General features: G+C 44.0%; 1 long non-coding RNA gene across 1 annotated transcript; it reads right to left on the bottom strand.

Moving 5' to 3' along the window:
* Positions 1–2,125: 2,125 nt before the first annotated feature.
* On the bottom strand, positions 2,126–3,230 carry LOC138667323 (uncharacterized). The gene is made up of 3 exons (XR_011318713.1): positions 2,931–3,230; positions 2,780–2,839; positions 2,126–2,671 (listed from the first exon to the last, which is right to left on the bottom strand). It is a non-coding gene; the product is annotated as an uncharacterized lncRNA (long non-coding RNA).
* Positions 3,231–19,416: the final 16,186 nt, after the last annotated feature.

Raw genomic sequence — 19,416 nt, 5'->3', positions numbered from 1 at the left:
TTGTGAAGGCATGCATCTGTCTGCACAATTTTGTGGCGAGACATGAACCCCAGTTGCTAGACCCCAATGATTGTGAGTCGAACCTCAGTAGCATTGAATCGACTACAGTTCGTTCTGCATCACAAATAATGAGGATTCGTGATCAATTTGCACACTACTTCACACATGAAGGCCAGGTTCCATGGCAAGACAGACACGTGTGAAAATAATTTAAAGTCTTCCTGATGTCGTGTAAAAAGTTACGTAGTGTAAAAAGTTATGTTGTTTAACCTGATGTCGTGTAAAAAGTTACGTAGTGTAAAAAGTTATGTTGTTTAACCTGATGTCGTGTAAAAAGTTACGTAGTGTAAAAAGTTATGTTGTTTAACCTGATGTCGTGTAAAAAGTTACCTTATGTCGTGTAAAAAGTTAAAGTTAAAGTCATACAAGAATCTGAAATTTGAAACAGTTTACTAAATGTTTTTGTATTTTCCCAACAAACTGTTGGTACACAGGTGTAACATACGATATCCCATAGGGATGAAAAAAAAAAGGAAAATAGAAATTAACAACAAACCCCCCCCCCCCCCCCAAAAAAAAAAAAATTCCAACGCGGTAATTGCACCTGGCTGTGGACAGTGAACTGTACTAAAGACTTTGGTACTGCACGGGAGTATTGTCTGCCCAACTATATGATGGACTGCTACATTGTCTTTGAGGTTCCACGCTCGTTTCACCCCGGCCTCTATATTGAGGGTTGTAGGGCGGCATGTCCAGTCTTCTTCTTCCCGATGGAGCAGGTTCCTCGGTGCCCACAAATTCCTCTACAAACTCGTTAAGTCTTTGTCGAAACATAAGGTTTCTATGTGCCGGGATATTTTGTACTACAGGCACATAGGATAATAAAAGTAGCTTCCACTCATTAGCAGAGTAGACAGACTCGCGTGCTTGCAGCTCGGTAATTTCTCGTCTCAGGTCTTTGAGCTCACTGCGACACATGTCCTCTACCCGTTGGAGTCCATCCACGATAATTGCATCTGCTTCATCTTTTTGAGATGCTCGCTTGCGTCCACGCTGTGATTGCAACCGGGCACTCACACCTGCAGCAACAGTGCTTCTATCCGCAGATCGTGGCTCGCTGATGCCAGACACATCTTCAGGTTGCGTTGGTTCCACTGAAGAAGGCTCAAGTTCCTCTGCTGGTCTAGGTGCAGCGGTACTGCATATCGTGCTGTAACCCAAAAACAAAAATTACTTATTTTCCTTTAAACAATTTAGTCTCGCACACAGACCTTCTTGTACTTACGAGCGCTGAGACACTGTTTTCTGAAGAAAGAGCAGTTGGTCATAATGCACATACGGTGTCACCCGTTTGCCACTTGATCCGCTTGGTGCATTCTGACTGTTCCGGTAGTCACGGACAAAGCGATCGCAGATGGACTTCCAACGGGTATGGACAGCATCGGCTTTAAATTTAAAAAAAAAAAAAAAAATATAAAAATAGTAGATTGTGTTAAGATATAGGAAAAATTGTTCATAGTTTGCTACGATAGTTGATATATAAATAGTAGATAGATAGTTGTTAGATAAGAAATAGTGTAGAAATAGTGTATAGATAGATAGATATATAGTGTACAGATAGTTGATAATTGAGAGATAGATAGCAGACAACAAGTGGATAGGTTGATAGGATAGAAAATTTTTTTTTTTTTAAACATTTTCCGATGTTACGTCACCAATATTTACCAATTTTTTTCTTTGAGGTTGTCGACTTCTGCATGTATCGGAGATCAAAGTGACAGATTATTTGATCCCACAACTTCCGGTTCTTCACGATGTCATGGTGGGAGCTGTCGCTCTGGTCCCATATGGAGGGGTTGGCTTCCACAAAGTTAATAAGTGTCTCATTGTGGATAGTCAATGGCTCTTCGTCAACGACAATCCTTTTTTTTTTTGTCGCTGACTTGGACTATGTAAACACAAAACGTTATGTTGATAGTGTCAATTTCACTGGATGGCCATATTCATATATACAGAGATAGATAGATACATAGATATAGCAATATATAGATATATAGATAGATAGATAGATGTAGATAGATAGATATACATTGATAGATAGATAGATAGATACATAGATATTGATAGATAGATATATAGATAGATAGATAGATACATAGATATTGATAGATAGATATATAGATAGATAGATAGATACATAGATAGATAGATATAGATTGATAGATAGATATTGATAGATAGATATATAGATAGATAGATACATAGATATAGATAGATAGATATAGATAGATAGATATAGATAGATAGATAGATACATAGATATTGATAGATATATAGATAGATACATAGATATAGATAGATAGATATAGATAGATAGATATAGATAGATAGATACATAGATATTGATAGATAGATATATAGATAGATACATAGATATAGATAGATAGATACATAGATATTGATAGATAGATACATAGATATAGATAGACAAATAGATGGAGCGATAGATAGTTGATAGATAGTTTATAGATATAGTAGATAGAAAGTGAATAGATAGATTGTTGGTAAATATTGGATAGAATATTTCTAGTTTTATATTTACCACTGGCAGTTGCGGCGACGACAGACGTCTAGGGACCTTTTTTCTTTTTTGTCCTCCTTGTGCCACAACCTATTGTGTATGTAAAATGTAAAAAGAAATATTTTAACATTAAATAATGTTAACATTCATTGGATCAATAAATTTATGCCTGAAAAATTCAACATGTGTGCTATGTACCTTTGTTGTTTTTGCGTGTTTTTTGGGGGGAGGTCTAACAGCCTCGGGCTCAGAAGACTCCTATTCACAATAAAACAATAAACAGGATTGTTATGCCTAGCTCAATACAATGGAGTTTCACACAACATGGTTTTTTAAAGTGCAAGCCTACCGACTCAGAAGAAAAAATCGCAGACACGCTGCTGCTGCTGACATCTGTATCCGACATCTGTGTGCAACAAAACAATACATTTTTAGTACACACACATCCGACGGACATTACAGACTCCCATGATGTATACAGAGATATATAATATATAGAAATGTACTTACAATTTATAAGAGCTACGGCAAAACACTCTGTCACGTGCAGGAGACTTTGTGTGAGTGGGATATTTTAATGGCCGAAGTCACATTTCCTGTCACATGACCACATGTGACCACCCTCAAACGCTATTAAAACGTGTGGTTCTATTTGGAAATTTTTCATGATTTGATTCTGACTGCGTTTGCCATAGCCTTCTATGGCAGAATGAACGCTTCCGTTAGTAGTGCGTTAGCTTGGCCGGACCCGAAAACGCTGCAAGCCGCGTTGAAGGTCCGTCAGAAAAAAAACGTTATGTGACAAACGCATACCAATTTAGGGATGCGTCACGATGCGTCAGACAATGCAAGTCTATGGGCGCGTTAGTATGTGCGTTACATTGCGTTTTTACTACTTAAAAACGAGTCCGTTAGACGGACACACCTAGCGCAATGTGAACCCAGCCTAACGGAAATACCACACTGGCAAATCTGTGGCCTTTCAATTTTTTTGGATGCTAAATAGCGCTGTATAGAATTTGAGTATCACACAGCCACAAAATAAGTACACCGGCCTCCAATGACCAAACTTGGAGCACAGAGATATATGAGGCCTTTTTCAGTGTTTTTAAAACACCAAAAAAAAAAAAGGGGCACAAGGGTAGCACACACAACTATGCTACGTATGCCTGACGATCACTTTTCAACAGGCCTCAGTCTGACAGAACAGACTGTATATATTTTTTTTTTGGGGGGGGGGGTTGTGGAAAAAAAAATTGGTATATAGACAGTAAATAAGCTGCAGCAGTAGGCAGTTATGGAGCTTTGGGAAAGATGCAGTGGGAGCAGTGGACGCACATACAGTGACTGCAGACCTTGCACTGATGTGGATATGCTGTGCCCTGCCTACCTAGCGCTGCAATATCAGGACCCACGAATTAGCTCTAAAAAGGACTGTTGGTTTCTCAGGAATTGTGGATTTAACAGTTGCAGACCTACACTAACTCTAAAACCACGATTCTGACCCTATCTCAGCAGCAGCTCTCCCTACTCTCGCTGAATCAGGAACAGAATGCGGCGAGCAGGGCGGCGCCAGGTCTCTTATACTCGGGATGATGCTGTACCGCCCAGCCAATCACTGCACAACCACAACACAGATGGCTGCGGCGTTTCATGGCCTGGCAGACAATCCCTGCACCGTGATAGGGTCTCTATAGTCCGCAATACTGCTGGGTGGAGACACCAGTTACCGCTGAATAATCCCGGAAATATTCGGTGCTCGACAAGTACACCAAGCATAGCGATACTCGGGCAAGTAACGAGTAGCGGCGAGCACGTTCGCTCATCACTAATTACTAACTATCTTGATACTGATGCCAATTCCTGAAACATTATATTTCTTAGGGAATAGCACCAAGAGGTTTACGATTGTCACAAAAATCATAATTTCCACAGGATCCCGTTTTCACTAAATTATGGGACAATTTCTCTATTAGTTGCTCTATGGGCATGAGGGACCTATTGATAAAGAAAAGGAATTCTTTGGCTGAGAAGGCTTTGGAAGAGTTGGTTTCCTTCCAAATTAATCTTGCTTCTTATTCATTCTCCTCAGATTTTAAAGAATTTGAGTTAAATCTTTGGGTCAGATTAAACAAATTTGAAGTTGATATGGTAAAGAAAAAAGTAGCAAAATGTATGCGTGATGGAAAGGACGGAATTTCATCTGATGAACCCATGCAGGTTGTTGCCCAACCCTCTGTAACTTCGCTTTCTGTAACTTCCCGTTCTGTTACTCAATCAGTTACTCATACTAGATTATACACACCAAAGAGGGACCTTTGTAAAAAAGAGGATTTAAACAGTGTTTGGCTTTTTTCAAAACCAAACAACAAAAAGTTTATTATCAACAAGATAAAAAAAACCCTAATAAAGGGTTCAATGGGTCACCACCTGGTAGAATCTGTTCATCAGGATCCACTGGGTGTTGAAACCATTATGAAGGATCTGCCCCCACCTGATAAGTCTAACTCTTCTCAAATGATACATATACCATCACTCTCGCCATGTTCCCCTGTGATTCATGGCTTCAACTAATTCTGTAGGGGAAAATGAGGTTCAACAGATTCTAGAGGTTCCAGAGTGGGGAACTTTTCCATAAATAACTTCCCCATTGTCACTTCTACTCAAGATAATGAGTCTTTCAATATAAATAATTTATCTTTATTAACAACCGATAATGAATCATTACACACAATCTGCTTACCGATTCTCTTTCACCGAAGGAATCTTCTGCTCCTTGTAATGTTGAAACTTCTAGTAAGGTTTTTTTAAATCCATTAGACGCATTTCCGGTTCCTCCCATTGAGAGGTCCATTGAGTCAAATCTTTCTAGCAACAGAGATTTAACTCCAGTTATTAAAGTAAAACTAGCAGATAATTCCTCTAAAAAAGTACCTAGGGGACCCCTTTCCTTTAGTGCCCCAATTACAGTGGCTGGTGCTATTTATGATCCTGTTCCTTCTGGATCTTATCCACCTTTGATGAATAATTCTTCTTTTATTGACTCAACACCATCCACACTGGAATTGGGGATCAATATTCATGGTGCCTCCCCTGTAAAAATGAAATCATCATCTAAGTTTTCCAGTATTACTTTTAAAGACATAAAAATCACTCAGTGTTTTCGGGTGGCCCCAGGGTGACACTGAAAAGAAAAGAGAAAACGAGGATGTAGAGGCAGTGGTAGAGGTACCCAGAAATTCTCTGCTGATTGTAGATCTCATATTGAAAAGAACAAAAGCCGATCAAATATATACAGTGTGGCAAAAAAGTATTTAGTCAGTCAGCAATAGTGCAAGTTCCACCACTTAAAAAGATGAGAGGCGTCTGTAATTTACATCATAGGTAGACCTCAACTATGGGAGACAAACTGAGAAAAAAAAATCCAGAAAATCACATTGTCTGTTTTTTTATCATTTTTTTTGCATATTATGGTGGAAAATAAGTATTTGGTCAGAAACAAAATTTCATCTCAATACTTTGTAATATATCCTTTGTTGGCAATGACAGAGGTCAAACGTTTTCTGTAAGTCTTCACAAGGTTGCCACACACTGTTGTTGGTATGTTGGCCCATTCCTCCATGCAGATCTCCTCTAGAGCAGTGATGTTTTTGGCTTTTCGCTTGGCAACACGGACTTTCAACTCCGTCCAAAGGTTTTCTATAGGGTTGAGATCTGGAGACTGGCTAGGCCACTCCAGGACCTTGAAATGCTTCTTACAAAGCCACTCCTTCGTTGCCCTGGCGGTGTGCTTTGGATCATTGTCATGTTGAAAGACCCAGCCACGTTTCATCTTCAATGCCCTTGCTGATGGAAGGAGGTTTGCACTCAAAATCTCACAATACATGGCCCAATTCATTCTTTCATGTACCCGGGTCAGTCGTCCTGGCCCCTTTGCAGAGAAACAGCCCCAAAGCATGATGTTTCCACCACCATGCTTTACAGTTGGTATGGTGTTTGATGGATGCAACTCAGTATTCTTTTTCCTCCAAACACGACAAGTTGTGTTTCTACCAAACAGTTCCAGTTTGGTTTCATCAGACCATAGGACATTCTCCCAAAACTCCTCTGGATCATCCAAATGCTCTCTAGCAAACTTTAGATGGGCCCGGACATGTACTGGCTTAAGCAGTGGGACACGTCTGGCACTGCAGGATCTGAGTCCATGGTGGCGTAGTGTGTTACTTATGGTAGACCTTGTTACATTGGTCCCAGCTCTCTGCAGTTCATTCACTAGGTCCCCCCGCGTGGTTCTGGGATTTTTGCTCACCGTTCTTGTGATCATTCTGACCCCACGGGGTGGGATTTTGCGTGGAGCGCCAGATCGAGGGAGATTATCAGTGGTCTTGTATGTCTTCCATTTTCTAATTATTGCTCCCACTGTTGATTTCTTCACTCCAAGCTGGTTGGCTATTGCAGAGTCAGTCTTCCCAGCCTGGTGCAGGGCTACAATTTTGTTTCTGGTGTCCTTTGACAGCTCTTTGGTCTTCACCATAGTGGAGTTTGGAGTCAGACTGTTTGAGGGTGTGTACAGGTGTCTTTTTATACTGATAACAAGTTTAAACAGGTGCCATTACTACAGGTAATGAGTGAAGGAAAGAGGAGACTCTTAAAGAAGAAGTTACAGGTCAGTGAGAGCCAGAAATCTTGATTGTTTGTTTCTGACCAAATACTTATTTTCCACCATAATATGCAAATAAAATGTTAAAAAAAACAGACAATGTGATTTTCTGGATTTTTTTTTCTCAGTTTGTCTCCCATAGCTGAGGTTTACCTATGATGTAAATTACAGACGCCTCTCATCTTTTTAAGTGGTGGAACTTGCACTATTGCTGACTGACTAAATAATTTTTTGCCCCACTGTATTTAGTTCCTAATTCTTTGTCTGTCACTAATTTTGGGATTTTTAATATTTCTGATTATGAACTAACCAGTAATGAAATTTCCCTTTTGGAAAGTGGTCTTTCTTTTTGCCCTAATTCTTCCCTCACTGTATTTAATTTGGATTTCAATGAGCTTTACGAAAGCTCACTGTCCAACATCATTTCCTATTGAAGAAAGGAGTAAACCCTCAACCCCAGTGTGTATTACTTCAGGTACCCGAAAAGAAGGTGATTTTTTGCATGTATCGTTGAAGTGTTCTTCAAAACTAGGGTTGAGCGAAACGGGTCGAACATTTTCAAAAGTCGCCGACTTTTGGCGAAGTCGAGTTTCATGAAACCCGATCCGACCCCTGTGCGTGGTCGGCCATGCGGTACGCGACTTTCGCGCCAAAGTCGCGTTTCAATGACGCGAAAAGCGCCATTTCTCAGCCAATGAAGGTAAACGCAGAGTGTGGGCAGCGTGATGACATAGGTCCTGGTCCCCACCATCTTAGAGAAGGGCATTGCAGTGATTGGCTTGCTGTCTGCGGCGTCACAGGGGCTATAAAGGGGAGTTCCCGCCGACCACCATGTTACTGCTGCTGATCTGAGCTTAGGGAGAGGTTGCTGCCGCTTCATCAGAAGCAGGGATAGCGTTAGGCAGGGTCCATTAACCACAAAACCGCTTGTGCTGTAGCGATTTCCACTGCCCAACACCACCTTCGGTGTGCAGGGACAGTGGAAGCTCCTTTTTTTTTTTTTTTCCTCAGCGCTGTAGCTCATTGGGCTGCCCTAGAAGGCTCCCTGATAGCTGCATTGCTGTGTGTACGCCGCTGTGCAAACCAACTGCTTTTTTCAAAGCACAAATCCTCTTGTTCCTTCCTTTCTGCACAGCTATCTTGTTTTTGTCCACACTTTTTATTTAATTTGTGCATCAGTCCACTCCTTATTGCTGCCTGCCATACCTGGCTGAGATTACTGCAGGGAGATAGTAATTGAAGGACAGTTCCTTTTTTTTTTTTTTTTTTGGTGGGAGATTAAGATTGACATTTCTGCTAGAGTGCCATCTCTGTCTGTGTCATCTCTCACTCAGTGGGCCATAGAAAGCCTATTTATTTTTTTGCTTGATTTGGGTTCCAAAATCTACCAGAAAAAATCACAACATCAATCAGTGGGAGAAAAATATTGGCCTCAGGGCTTGTGTGCCACTCCTTACTCCTGTGTGTGCCATCTCTCACTCAGTGGGCCGTAGAAAGCCTATTAATTTTTTTGCTTGATTTGGGTTCTAAATTCTACCTGAAAAAATCAATAAATCAATCAGTGGGAGATTAATATTGGCCTTTGGGCTTGTGTGCCAGTCCTAAGCGTGCCATCTCTCTCTCTCTCAGATAGTGGGCCATAGAAAGCCTATTTATTATTATTTTTTTTATTGGGTTTATAAATTTTCCCTGGAAAAAAAAAAAAGTGGGAGATTAATATTGGCCTCTGGGCTTGTGTGCCAGTCCTGAGCGTGCCATCTCTCTCACAAATAGTGGGCCATAGAAAGCCTATTTATTTTTTGGGTTGATTTGGGTTCCTAATTCTACCTGAAAAAATCAATCAATCAATCAGTGGGAGAAAAATATTGGCCTCAGGGCTTGTGTGCCACTCCTTACTCCTGTGTGTGCCATCTCTCACTCAGTGGGCCATAGAAAGCCTATTAATTTTTTTGCTTGATTTGGGTTCTAAATTCTACCTGAAAAAATCATTAAATCAATCAGTGGGAGATTAATATTGGGCTTTGGGCTTGTGTGCCAGTCCTAAGCGTGCCATCTCTCTCTCTCAGATAGTGGGCCATAGAAAGCCTATTTATTATTATTTTTTTTATTGGGTTTATAAATTTTCCCTGGAAAAAAAAATGGGAGATTAATATTGGCCTCTGGGCTTGTGTGCCACTCCTGACTCCTGTGTGCGTCATCTGTCACTCAGTGGGCCCTAGAAAGCCTATTTTTTGTTTTATTTGTTTTCTAAATTCTCCCTGAAACAATCATTTTATTTTCTTTGGTTTCTAAATTATTCCTGAAAAAAATCATTTTTTTTGTATTTTTTTTTCTCTCAAGTCTCCCTGAAAAAAAAAAAAAAAATCTGTGGGAGATTCATATTGCCCCTTCTGCTTGTGTGCCAGTCTTGACTCCTGGGTGTGCCATCTCTCTCTCTCTCTCCCCAATTGTGGGCCATAGAAAGCCTATTAATTTTTTTGCTTGATTTGGGTTCCAAAATCTACCTGAAAAAAATCACTAAATCAATCAGTGGGAGATTAATATTGGCCTCTGGGCTTGTGTGCCACTCCTGACTCCTGTGTGCGTCATCTGTCACTCAGTGGGCCCTAGAAAGCCTATTTTTTGTTTTATTTGTTTTCTAAATTCTCCCTGAAACAATCATTTTGTTTTCTTTGGTTTCTAAATTATTCCTGAAAAAAATCATTTTTTTGGTATTTTTTTTTCTCTCAAGTCTCCCTGAAAAAAAAAAAAAAATCTGTGGGAGATTCATATTGCCCCTTCTGCTTGTGTGCCAGTCTTGACTCCTGGGTGTGCCATCTCTCTCTCTCTCCCCAATTGTGGGCCCTACAAAGCCTTTTTTTTTCCTAAATTCTCCCTGAAACAATCATTTCATTTTATTTGTTTTATAAATTCTTCTGTAAAAAATAATTTTTTTTTAATTTTTTTTTTTTCTGAAGTCTCCCTTTTAAAAAAAACAAACACAAATCAGTGGGAGATAAATATTTACATTTGCGCTTCAGTGACAGTCCTGCGTGTGTGCCATCTCATTTGTTGCCAACAACAACAGAGTGTGTAACATTGTGGCTGATTTTCGTTGTGGTCTCACCCACCTGTAAAGGGGTAGCTAAATCATACTGAAGTTATAGCTCACCGTGTAAGTTGTGTGACAGCAACAAATACCGTTCGTTTGTTAACGTTTTTAAAACAATGAGGAAGTCTGGTGGAAGAGGTCGTGGCCGGGGGCGTTCATTGTCAGCTGGTAATGAGGGTAGTGGTAGTGGTGGAGCATCAGCTGGTCGTGGGAAAAAAAATATTGCACCTAAGTCTGGAGCTGTGGAGCCAGGTTCGTCGTCTGGCTACACAAGGCCTCGAACGCTCCCTTTTCTGGGAGTAGGAAAACCGCTTTTAAAGCCGGAGCAGCAAGAGCAAGTTTTGGCTTATCTTGCTGACTCAGCCTCTAGCTCTTTTGCCTCCTCTCGTGAAACTGGTAAATGTCAAATCAGCGCGTCGTTAGTGGATGTTCACGGTCAGGGACAAGTCGCTTCCTTGTCCTCTTCAGCAAAAACAACAACAGAGAAGAATGCAGCAGGCGACACAACGGGTTACTCCATGGAGCTCTTTACACATACCGTCCCTGGCTTAGAAAGTGAAGAAGTTAACAGTCCATGCCCATTACAAGTTGAATCTGACATGGAGTGCACTGATGCACAGCCACAGTCAGACTACTATCCTGGTCCTTTGACTCAGACCACAACATTGCCATCGCAGGGTGCTGATCAAGAATCAGACCCTGATGAGACTATGTTGCCCCATCACGAACGCTATACCACCGACCGCCACGGTGACACAGACGAAGTTGCACACGAGCTACAAGAAGAGGTAATAGATGACCCAGTTCTTGACCCCGATTGGCAGCCATTGGGGGAACAGGGTGCAGGCGGCAGCAGTTCTGAAGCGGAGGAGGAGGGGCCGCAGCAGGCATCAACATCGCAACAGGTTCCATCTGCCGGGCCCGTATCTTGCCCAAAACGCGTGGCAAAGCTAAAACCTGTTGGAGGACAGCGTGGCCATCCGGTTAAAGCTCAGTCTGCAATGCCTGAAAAGGTATCCGATGCTAGAAAGAGTGCAGTCTGGCATTTTTTTAAACAACATCCAATTGATCAGCGCAAAGTCATCTGTCAAAAATGTTCAACTACCTTAAGCAGAGGACAGAATCTGAAAAGTCTCAATACAAGTTGCATGCATAGACATTTAACCACCATGCATTTGCAAGCCTGGACTAACTACCAAACGTCCCTTAAGGATGTAGCACCCTCGGCCAATGAAGCTAGTCAGCAACGCAACATCCCTTCCGGCAGTGTAGGGCCACCATTTTCCGCACCACCTGCAGTATCTGTGCAGGTTTCTTTGCCAGGCCAAAGCCGTCAGGGTCAGGGAATCACCAGTTTCGTAGTAGGAAACACTGCATCTAGGGCACCGGTGGCAACAATACCATCTCCCACCGTCTCTCAGTCTGCCATGTCCACCGGCACCCCCGCTAGTTCCACGATCTCCAGCTCTCCAGTCCAGCTCACCCTACATGAGACTAGGGTTAGAAAAAGGAAGTACTTAGCCTCGCATCCGCGTACACAGGGTTTGAACGCACACATAGCTAGACTAATCTCGTTAGAGATGATGCCCTACCGGTTAGTTGAAAGCGAAGCTTTCAAAGCCCTGATGGACTACGCTGTACCACGCTACGAGCTACCCAGTCGACACTTTTTTTCCAGAAAAGCCATCCCAGCCCTCCACCAGCATGTTAAAGAGCGCATCGTCCATGCACTCAGGCAATCTGTGAGCACAAAGGTGCACCTGACAACAGATGCATGGACCAGTAGGCATGGCCAGGGACGTTACGTGTCCATCACGGCACACTGGTTAAATGTGGTGGATGCAGGGTCCACAGGGGACAGCAAGTTTGGGACAGTTCTGCCTAGCCCACGGTCTAGGAAACAATTGGCTGTAGCCGTTCGCACCCCCTCCTCCTCCTCTTCGTCCTCCTGCAGAAGCGAGAGCTCGTCCACAGACCGCAGTCGCACAACCACTCCATCCGCAGCTGCCACTGTTGCACACCAGGTCTCCCATTATGGGGCAGCTACTGGCAAACGTCAGCAGGCTGTATTGGCTATGAAGTGTTTGGGCGACAACAGACACACCGCGGAAGTTCTGTCCGAGTTCTTGCAGAAAGAAACGCAGTCGTGGCTGGGCACTGTAGATCTTGAGGCAGGCAAGGTAGTGAGTGATAACGGAAGGAATTTCATGGCTGCCATCTCCCTTTCCCAACTGAAACACATTCCTTGCCTGGCTCACACCTTAAACCTGGTGGTGCAGTGCTTCCTGAAAAGTTATCCGGGGTTATCCGACCTGCTCCTCAAAGTGCGTGGACTTTGCTCACATATCCGCCGTTCGCCCGTACACTCCAGCCGTATGCAGACCTATCAGCGTTCTTTGAACCTTCCCCAGCATCGCCTAATCATAGACGTTGCAACAAGGTGGAACTCAACACTGCACATGCTTCAGAGACTGTGTGAACAGAGGCGGGCTGTTATGTTTTTGTGGGAGGATACACATACACGGGCAGGCAGTAGGATGGCAGACATGGAGTTGTCAGGTGTGCAGTGGTCGAAGATTCAAGACATGTGTCAAGTCCTTCAGTGTTTTGAGGAATGCACACGGCTGGTTAGTGCAGACAACGCCATAATAAGCATGAGCATCCCCCTAATGCGTCTGCTGATGCAAAGTTTGACGCACATAAAGGATCAGGCGTCTGCAGCTGAGGAAGAGGAAAGCCTTGATGACAGTCAGCCATTGTCTGGCCAGGGCAGTGTACAGGACGAGGTAGCGGGCGAAGAGGAGGACGAGGAGGATGATGGGGATGATTATATTTTTAATGAGGAAGCTTTTCCGGGGCCACTGGAAATTGGTGGCGCGGCAAGGCCGGGTTCTGGTTTTTTGAGGGACACAAGTGACGTGGATTTGCCTGAAACTGCCCCTCAACCAAGCACAACCGCAGATTTGAGAACTGGAACTTTGGCCCACATGGCGGATTATGCCTTACGTATCCTCAAAAGGGACACACGCATAACTAAAATGATGAATGATGACGATTACTGGTTGGCCTGCCTCCTTGATCCTCGCTATAAAGGCAAATTGCAAAATATAATGCCACATGAGAACTTGGAACTAATATTAGCAACCAAACAATCAACTCTTGTTGACCGTTTGCTTCTGGCATTCCCTGCACACAGCGCCCGTGATCGTTCTCACACGAGCTGCAGGGGCCAGCAGACCAGAGGAGTTAGAGGGGCAGAAATCAGAAGTGGCGTTGGCCAGAGGGGTTTTCTGACCAGGTTGTGGAGTGATTTTGCTATGACCGCAGACAGGACAGGTACTGCAGCATCAATTCAAAGTGACAGGAGACAACATTTGTCCAGTATGGTTACAAACTATTTTTCATCCCTTATCGATGTTCTCCCTCAACCGTCATTCCCATTTGATTACTGGGCATCAAAATTAGACACCTGGCCAGAATTGGCAGAATATGCATTGCAGGAGCTTGCTTGCCCGGCAGCTAGTGTCCTATCAGAAAGAGTATTCAGTGCTGCAGGTTCAATACTAACAGAAAAAAGGACTCGTCTGGCTACCCAAAATGTAGATGATCTAACCTTCATTAAAATGAACCACAACTGGATTTCGAAATCTTTTGCCCCACCTTGCCCGGCTGACACCTAGCTTTCCTATGAAAAGGTCTTGCCTGTGGACTATTCTGAATGCCTTTTCCAATCTCGAAATTTTCAGCACCTGATTGTCCAGCATACGACATGTTTACACCTCACTAAATGGCCAAACTCCCCACACGGGGCCGTGGTATCGACACTTGGCGACAGCACCCGTGAGAGTGCAGTTTGTCTGAAGAGGTGGGTGAGCCCGCTTTTGGTCGACGGCACTGCCACTGGGTCCCTCCTAGTACAATAAAGTGTCTCTGGCGGTGGTGGTGCGCACCCAACGTCAGACACACCGTTGTAATATGAGGGGCCCTGGGCCTGTACCGCCGGCCACAAGACAGTTTCCCCCCACCCCAGCTCAAACAGTGCTCTACCACTTGCAAAATTATCTCACAGCTCCACCAATGTTTAGTCTATGCGCTGACATCCTTCAATGCCTGCCACTGACAATACCATTGTATTGACATTTTTGTTATGTTAGGCCTTCGATGCCTGTCTGTGGTCACTCCTTCCACTAGGCCTCCACTGACCACACCACTGCTGCCTGTGTACCCCTGTAACCAATTTAAAATTGCCTACAGCCATGTGTTATTATTTTAGGCCTTCGATGCCTGTCTGCGGTGACTCCTTCCACTAGGCCTCCACTGACCACACCACTGCTGCCTGTGTACCCCTGGAACCAATTTAAAATTGCCTACAGCCATGTGTTATTATTTTAGGCCTTCGATGCCTGTCTGCGGTCACTCCTTCCACTAGGCCTCCACTGACCACACCACTGCTGCCCGTGTACCCCTGTAACCAATTTAAAATTGCCTACAGCCATGTGTTATTATTTTAGGCCTTCGATGCCTGTCTGCGGTGACTCCTTCCACTAGGCCTCCACTGACCACACCACTGCTGCCCGTGTACCCCTGGAACCAATTTAAAATTGCCTACAGCCATGTGTTATTATTTTAGGCCTTCGATGCCTGTCTGCGGTCACTCCTTCCACTAGGCCTCCACTGACCACACCACTGCTGCCCGTGTACCCCTGGAACCAATTTAAAATTGCCTACAGCCATGTGTTATTATTTTAGGCCTTCGATGCCTGTCTGCGGTGACTCCTTCCACTAGGCCTCCACTGACCACACCACTGCTGCCCGTGTACCCCTGGAACCAATTTAAAATTGCCTACAGCCATGTGTTATTATTTTAGGCCTTCGATGCCTGTCTGCGGTCACTCCTTCCACTAGGCCTCCACTGACCACACCACTGCTGCCCGTGTACCCCTGTAACCAATTTAAAATTGCCTACAGCCATGTGTTATTATTTTAGGCCTTCGATGCCTGTCTGCGGTGACTCCTTCCACTAGGCCTCCACTGACCACACAACTGCTGCCCGTGTACCCCTGGAACCAATTTAAAATTGCCTACAGCCATGTGTTATTATTTTAGGCCTTCGATGCCTGTCTGCGGTCACTCCTTCCACTAGGCCTCCACTGACCACACCACTGCTGCCCGTGTACCCCTGGAACCAATTTAAAATTGCCTACAGCCAGCCCAATTTTTTTATTTTAGGCCTTCGATGCCTGTCTGCGGTCCATTCTTTCAACTACTACTACACTGACCAGGGCACTGCTGCCCGTGTACCCCTGGAACCAACATCAGAAAATATAAAAATAAGTATTTTGCTTACAAAAAAGAAAATACTGGAGAGATATCAAATGCAGACATTTTAACATTAAAAACAAACACACAACTAAAATCTGGTACAGTACTAAAAATGGCCACCAGCTACAATTACTTTCTCCTGCAAGTAGTTAACTGAAAGGTTTTTTCAATTGAAAACACACATATGGCATCCACCGAGTGTTGTCCTGTCGCGTCTTCTTTATATTATTGCCGAGAAGATGCAAAACAATGAAAATAATAAAATCATTAATTACCAAAATAATAGAGAAAGTCAACACCACATTGCAAATAAACATTCATTCCAAATAAAGAAGCAGGGCGCGTCCGAGGGTGAGTATATACCTAATAAGAATATAATCACCCTCGGACGCGCAATGCTTATTTCCAACAGCCTTCCTTCCTAAGAATCAGCCCTTCCGTGGTGTAGAGAGACGTTGTGTTACACTCCAAGGTGTTCCCCAGGTTGCCTTTCCTGAGCTTCGATCTTCCGGCTCTCGTTTAGTAGTTGTTGGAAACTACGCTGCATTAGGCCTTCAAATTGGGTATGGAGTGTAGAGAGATGGTGTGTTCCACTCCAAGGTGTTCCCCAGGTTGCCTTTCCTGAGCTTCGATCTTCCGGCTCTCGTTTAGTAGTTGTTGGAAACTACGCTGCATTAGGCCTTCAAATTGGGTATGGGGTGTAGAGAGATGGTGTGTTCCACTCCAAGGTGTTCCCCAGGTTGCCTTTCCTGAGCTTCGATCTTCCGGCTCTCGTTTAGTAGTTCTTGGAAACTACACTGCATTAGGCCTTCAAATTGGGTATGGGGTGTAGAGAGAGGGTGTGTTACACTCCAAGGTGTTCCCCAGGTTGCCTTTCCTGAGCTTCGATCTTCCGGCTCTCGTTTAGTAGTTCTTGGAAACTACACTGCATTAGGCCTTCAAATTGGGTATGGGGTGTAGAGAGAGGGTGTGTTACACTCCAAGGTGTTCCCCAGGTTGCCTTTCCTGAGCTTCGATATTCCGGCTCTCGTTTAGCAGTTGTTGGAAACTACACTGCATTAGGCCTACAAATTTGGTATGGGGGAAACATTGGCGCATCTGCGGTCCCTCCTTCCTCTAGGCCTCCACTGACCTGTCTACTGCTGCCCGTGTTCCCCTGGAACCAATTTTAAATTGCCTACAGGCAGCCCAATTTATTATGTTAGGGCTTCGAAGCCTGTCTGCGGTCCCTCCTTCCACTAGGCCTCCACTGACCTGTCTACTGCTGCCCGTGTACCCCTTGAACCAACATCATAAAATAAAAAAAAAAGTATTTTGCTTATAAAAAAGAAAATACTGGTGAGATATCAAATGCAGACATTTTAACATTAAAAACAAACACACAACTAAAATCTGGTACAGTACTAAAAATGGCCACCAGCTACAATTACTTTCTCCTGCAAGTAGTTAACTGAAAGGTTTTTTCAATTGAAAACACACATATGGCATCCACCGAGTGTTGTCCTGTCGCGTCTTCTTTATATTATTGCCGAGAAGATGCAAAACAATGAAAATAATAAAATCATTAATTACCAAAATAATAGAGAAAGTCAACACCACATTGCAAATAAACATTCATTCCAAATAAAGAAGCAGGGCGCGTCCGAGGGTGAGTATATACCTAATAAGAATATAATCACCCTCGGACGCGCAATGCTTATTTCCAACAGCCTTCCTTCCTAAGAATCAGCCCTTCCGTGGTGTAGAGAGACGTTGTGTTACACTCCAAGGTGTTCCCCAGGTTGCCTTTCCTGAGCTTCGATCTTCCGGCTCTCGTTTAGTAGTTCTTGGAAACTACACTGCATTAGGCCTTCAAATTGGGTATGGGGTGTAGAGAGAGGGTGTGTTCCACTCCAAGGTGTTCCCCAGGTTGCCTTTCCTGAGCTTCGATCTTCCGGCTCTCGTTTAGTAGTTGTTGGAAACTACGCTGCATTAGGCCTTCAAATTGGGTATGGGGTGTAGAGAGAGGGTGTGTTACACTCCAAGGTGTTCCCCAGGTTGCCTTTCCTGAGCTTCGATCTTCCGGCTCTCGTTTAGTAGTTCTTGGAAACTACACTGCATTAGGCCTACAAATTGGGTATGGGGTGGAGAGAGATGGTGTGTTACACTCCAAGGTGTTCCCCAGGTTTCCTTGCCATTGCTTCGGTCTTCCGACTCTCGTTTAGTAGTTGTAGAAAAGTACACTGCATTAGGCCTACAAAATGGGTATGGGGTGGAGAGAGATGGTGTGTTACACTCCAAGGTGTTCCCCAGGTTGCCTTTCCTGAGCTTCTATCTTCAGGCTCTCATTAAATTGTGGTTAAATGGAACAACTGCATTTGGCGTACTAGTTGGTTTGGGGCCTACTATCGGTGTCTGCCACTCCTTGCTGTTCTCCTGGTTTCCTGTCCTGAAATTCCATTTTCAGGCTCTCGTTAAGTAGTTGTTAATGTTAGACTGCATTTGGCCTACTAGTTGGGTTGGGGCCTACTATCGGTGTCTGCCACTCCTTGCTGTTCTCCTCCACTGAACAAAGCTGTGCCGCCTGTTTACTACGGTTGCCAATTTTGAACTGCATTTCGACTACTTACTGATTTGGCCCTACTCTCTGTGTCAGCCTCTCATTCCAGTTGTCCTCCACTGCAATGCCCCCTGGTTATTCCTGTGTTACCAATTTTGAACTGCATTTAGCCCACTTTATTCTTTGGGCCTATATCTGTGTTTCCACTTCATCGTGCCCATTGCCCAGCCAGTGATAGATGAGTCTGCTGGTACATTGACCCATAACGCAACATTCCCCGTGCATGCTACACAACAACATTGTGACCCTGCTGAAAGTCAGGTTGCTCTTCCCGCATACCATACCACCTTACACGGGGACAAAGAGGAAGGTGCAGATGAAAGTGCAGGTTCCTTCATCAGGTGGGGGGAGGAATACTAGTTGGCGACGTCACTGGCACAGGGCCTCTCATAGTACGCAAAAGTGTTGCTGCCGGTGGGAGGCGCCCCCGCCGTGCAAACACACCGCTGTACTTTGAGGGGCCCTGTGCCAGTGTCAATGCCAACAAGTGGGCCCCCCCTGCTTGCTCAGGATCACATCACTTGCAAAGTTGAAATACTTACCTCTCCCTGCTCCACTGCCGTGACGTGGTCCAGATTTCCTGGGCCCACTAATTACTTGAACCAGCCCTACCCCACACAACTTTAGCCAAATGACCCCCAATTTCAAATGCCTTCCAATTATTATAAGGTAAATTACGCTTGACAAGCTTCATTAAGAAGAATGGATGGTTTTTACATTAAAATGGGCACTCTAGGTGTTTTCTTGGCCCCCACTCACTGCCGACTATGCTGCCCCATTGACTTGCATTGGGTTTCGTGTTTCGGTCGATCCCGACTTTACGTCATAATCGGCCGATTTCACTCGACCCGACTTTTGAGATAGTCGGGTTTCGCGAAACCCGGCTCGACTCTAAAAAGGTCAAGGTCGCTCAACTCTATTCAAAACAGTTCTATCCTTTACATCATAAAGGTTCACACACTGAGACGCTTCATCAGCTTGCTCTCAAAGAAATTTGATCTATTACACAGGTGAAGAAAAAAGATAATTTAAGGCCTGGTGAAAGACAAGCGATTAATTCCCCCTGAGAGAATAAAGAAATTATTATCAAAAATGCAGATAAGGGGCGGGGTAGTAGTTATGAATAGGGGGTGGTATCTCAGGCAAGGGAGAGAAATTCTTGA

The sequence above is a fragment of the Ranitomeya imitator genome, chromosome 2, assembly GCF_032444005.1.
Source record: "Ranitomeya imitator isolate aRanImi1 chromosome 2, aRanImi1.pri, whole genome shotgun sequence".
In the NCBI taxonomy this organism is placed as follows: domain Eukaryota; kingdom Metazoa; phylum Chordata; class Amphibia; order Anura; family Dendrobatidae; genus Ranitomeya; species Ranitomeya imitator.
This window is presented reverse-complemented; position numbering and strand designations above follow the sequence as displayed.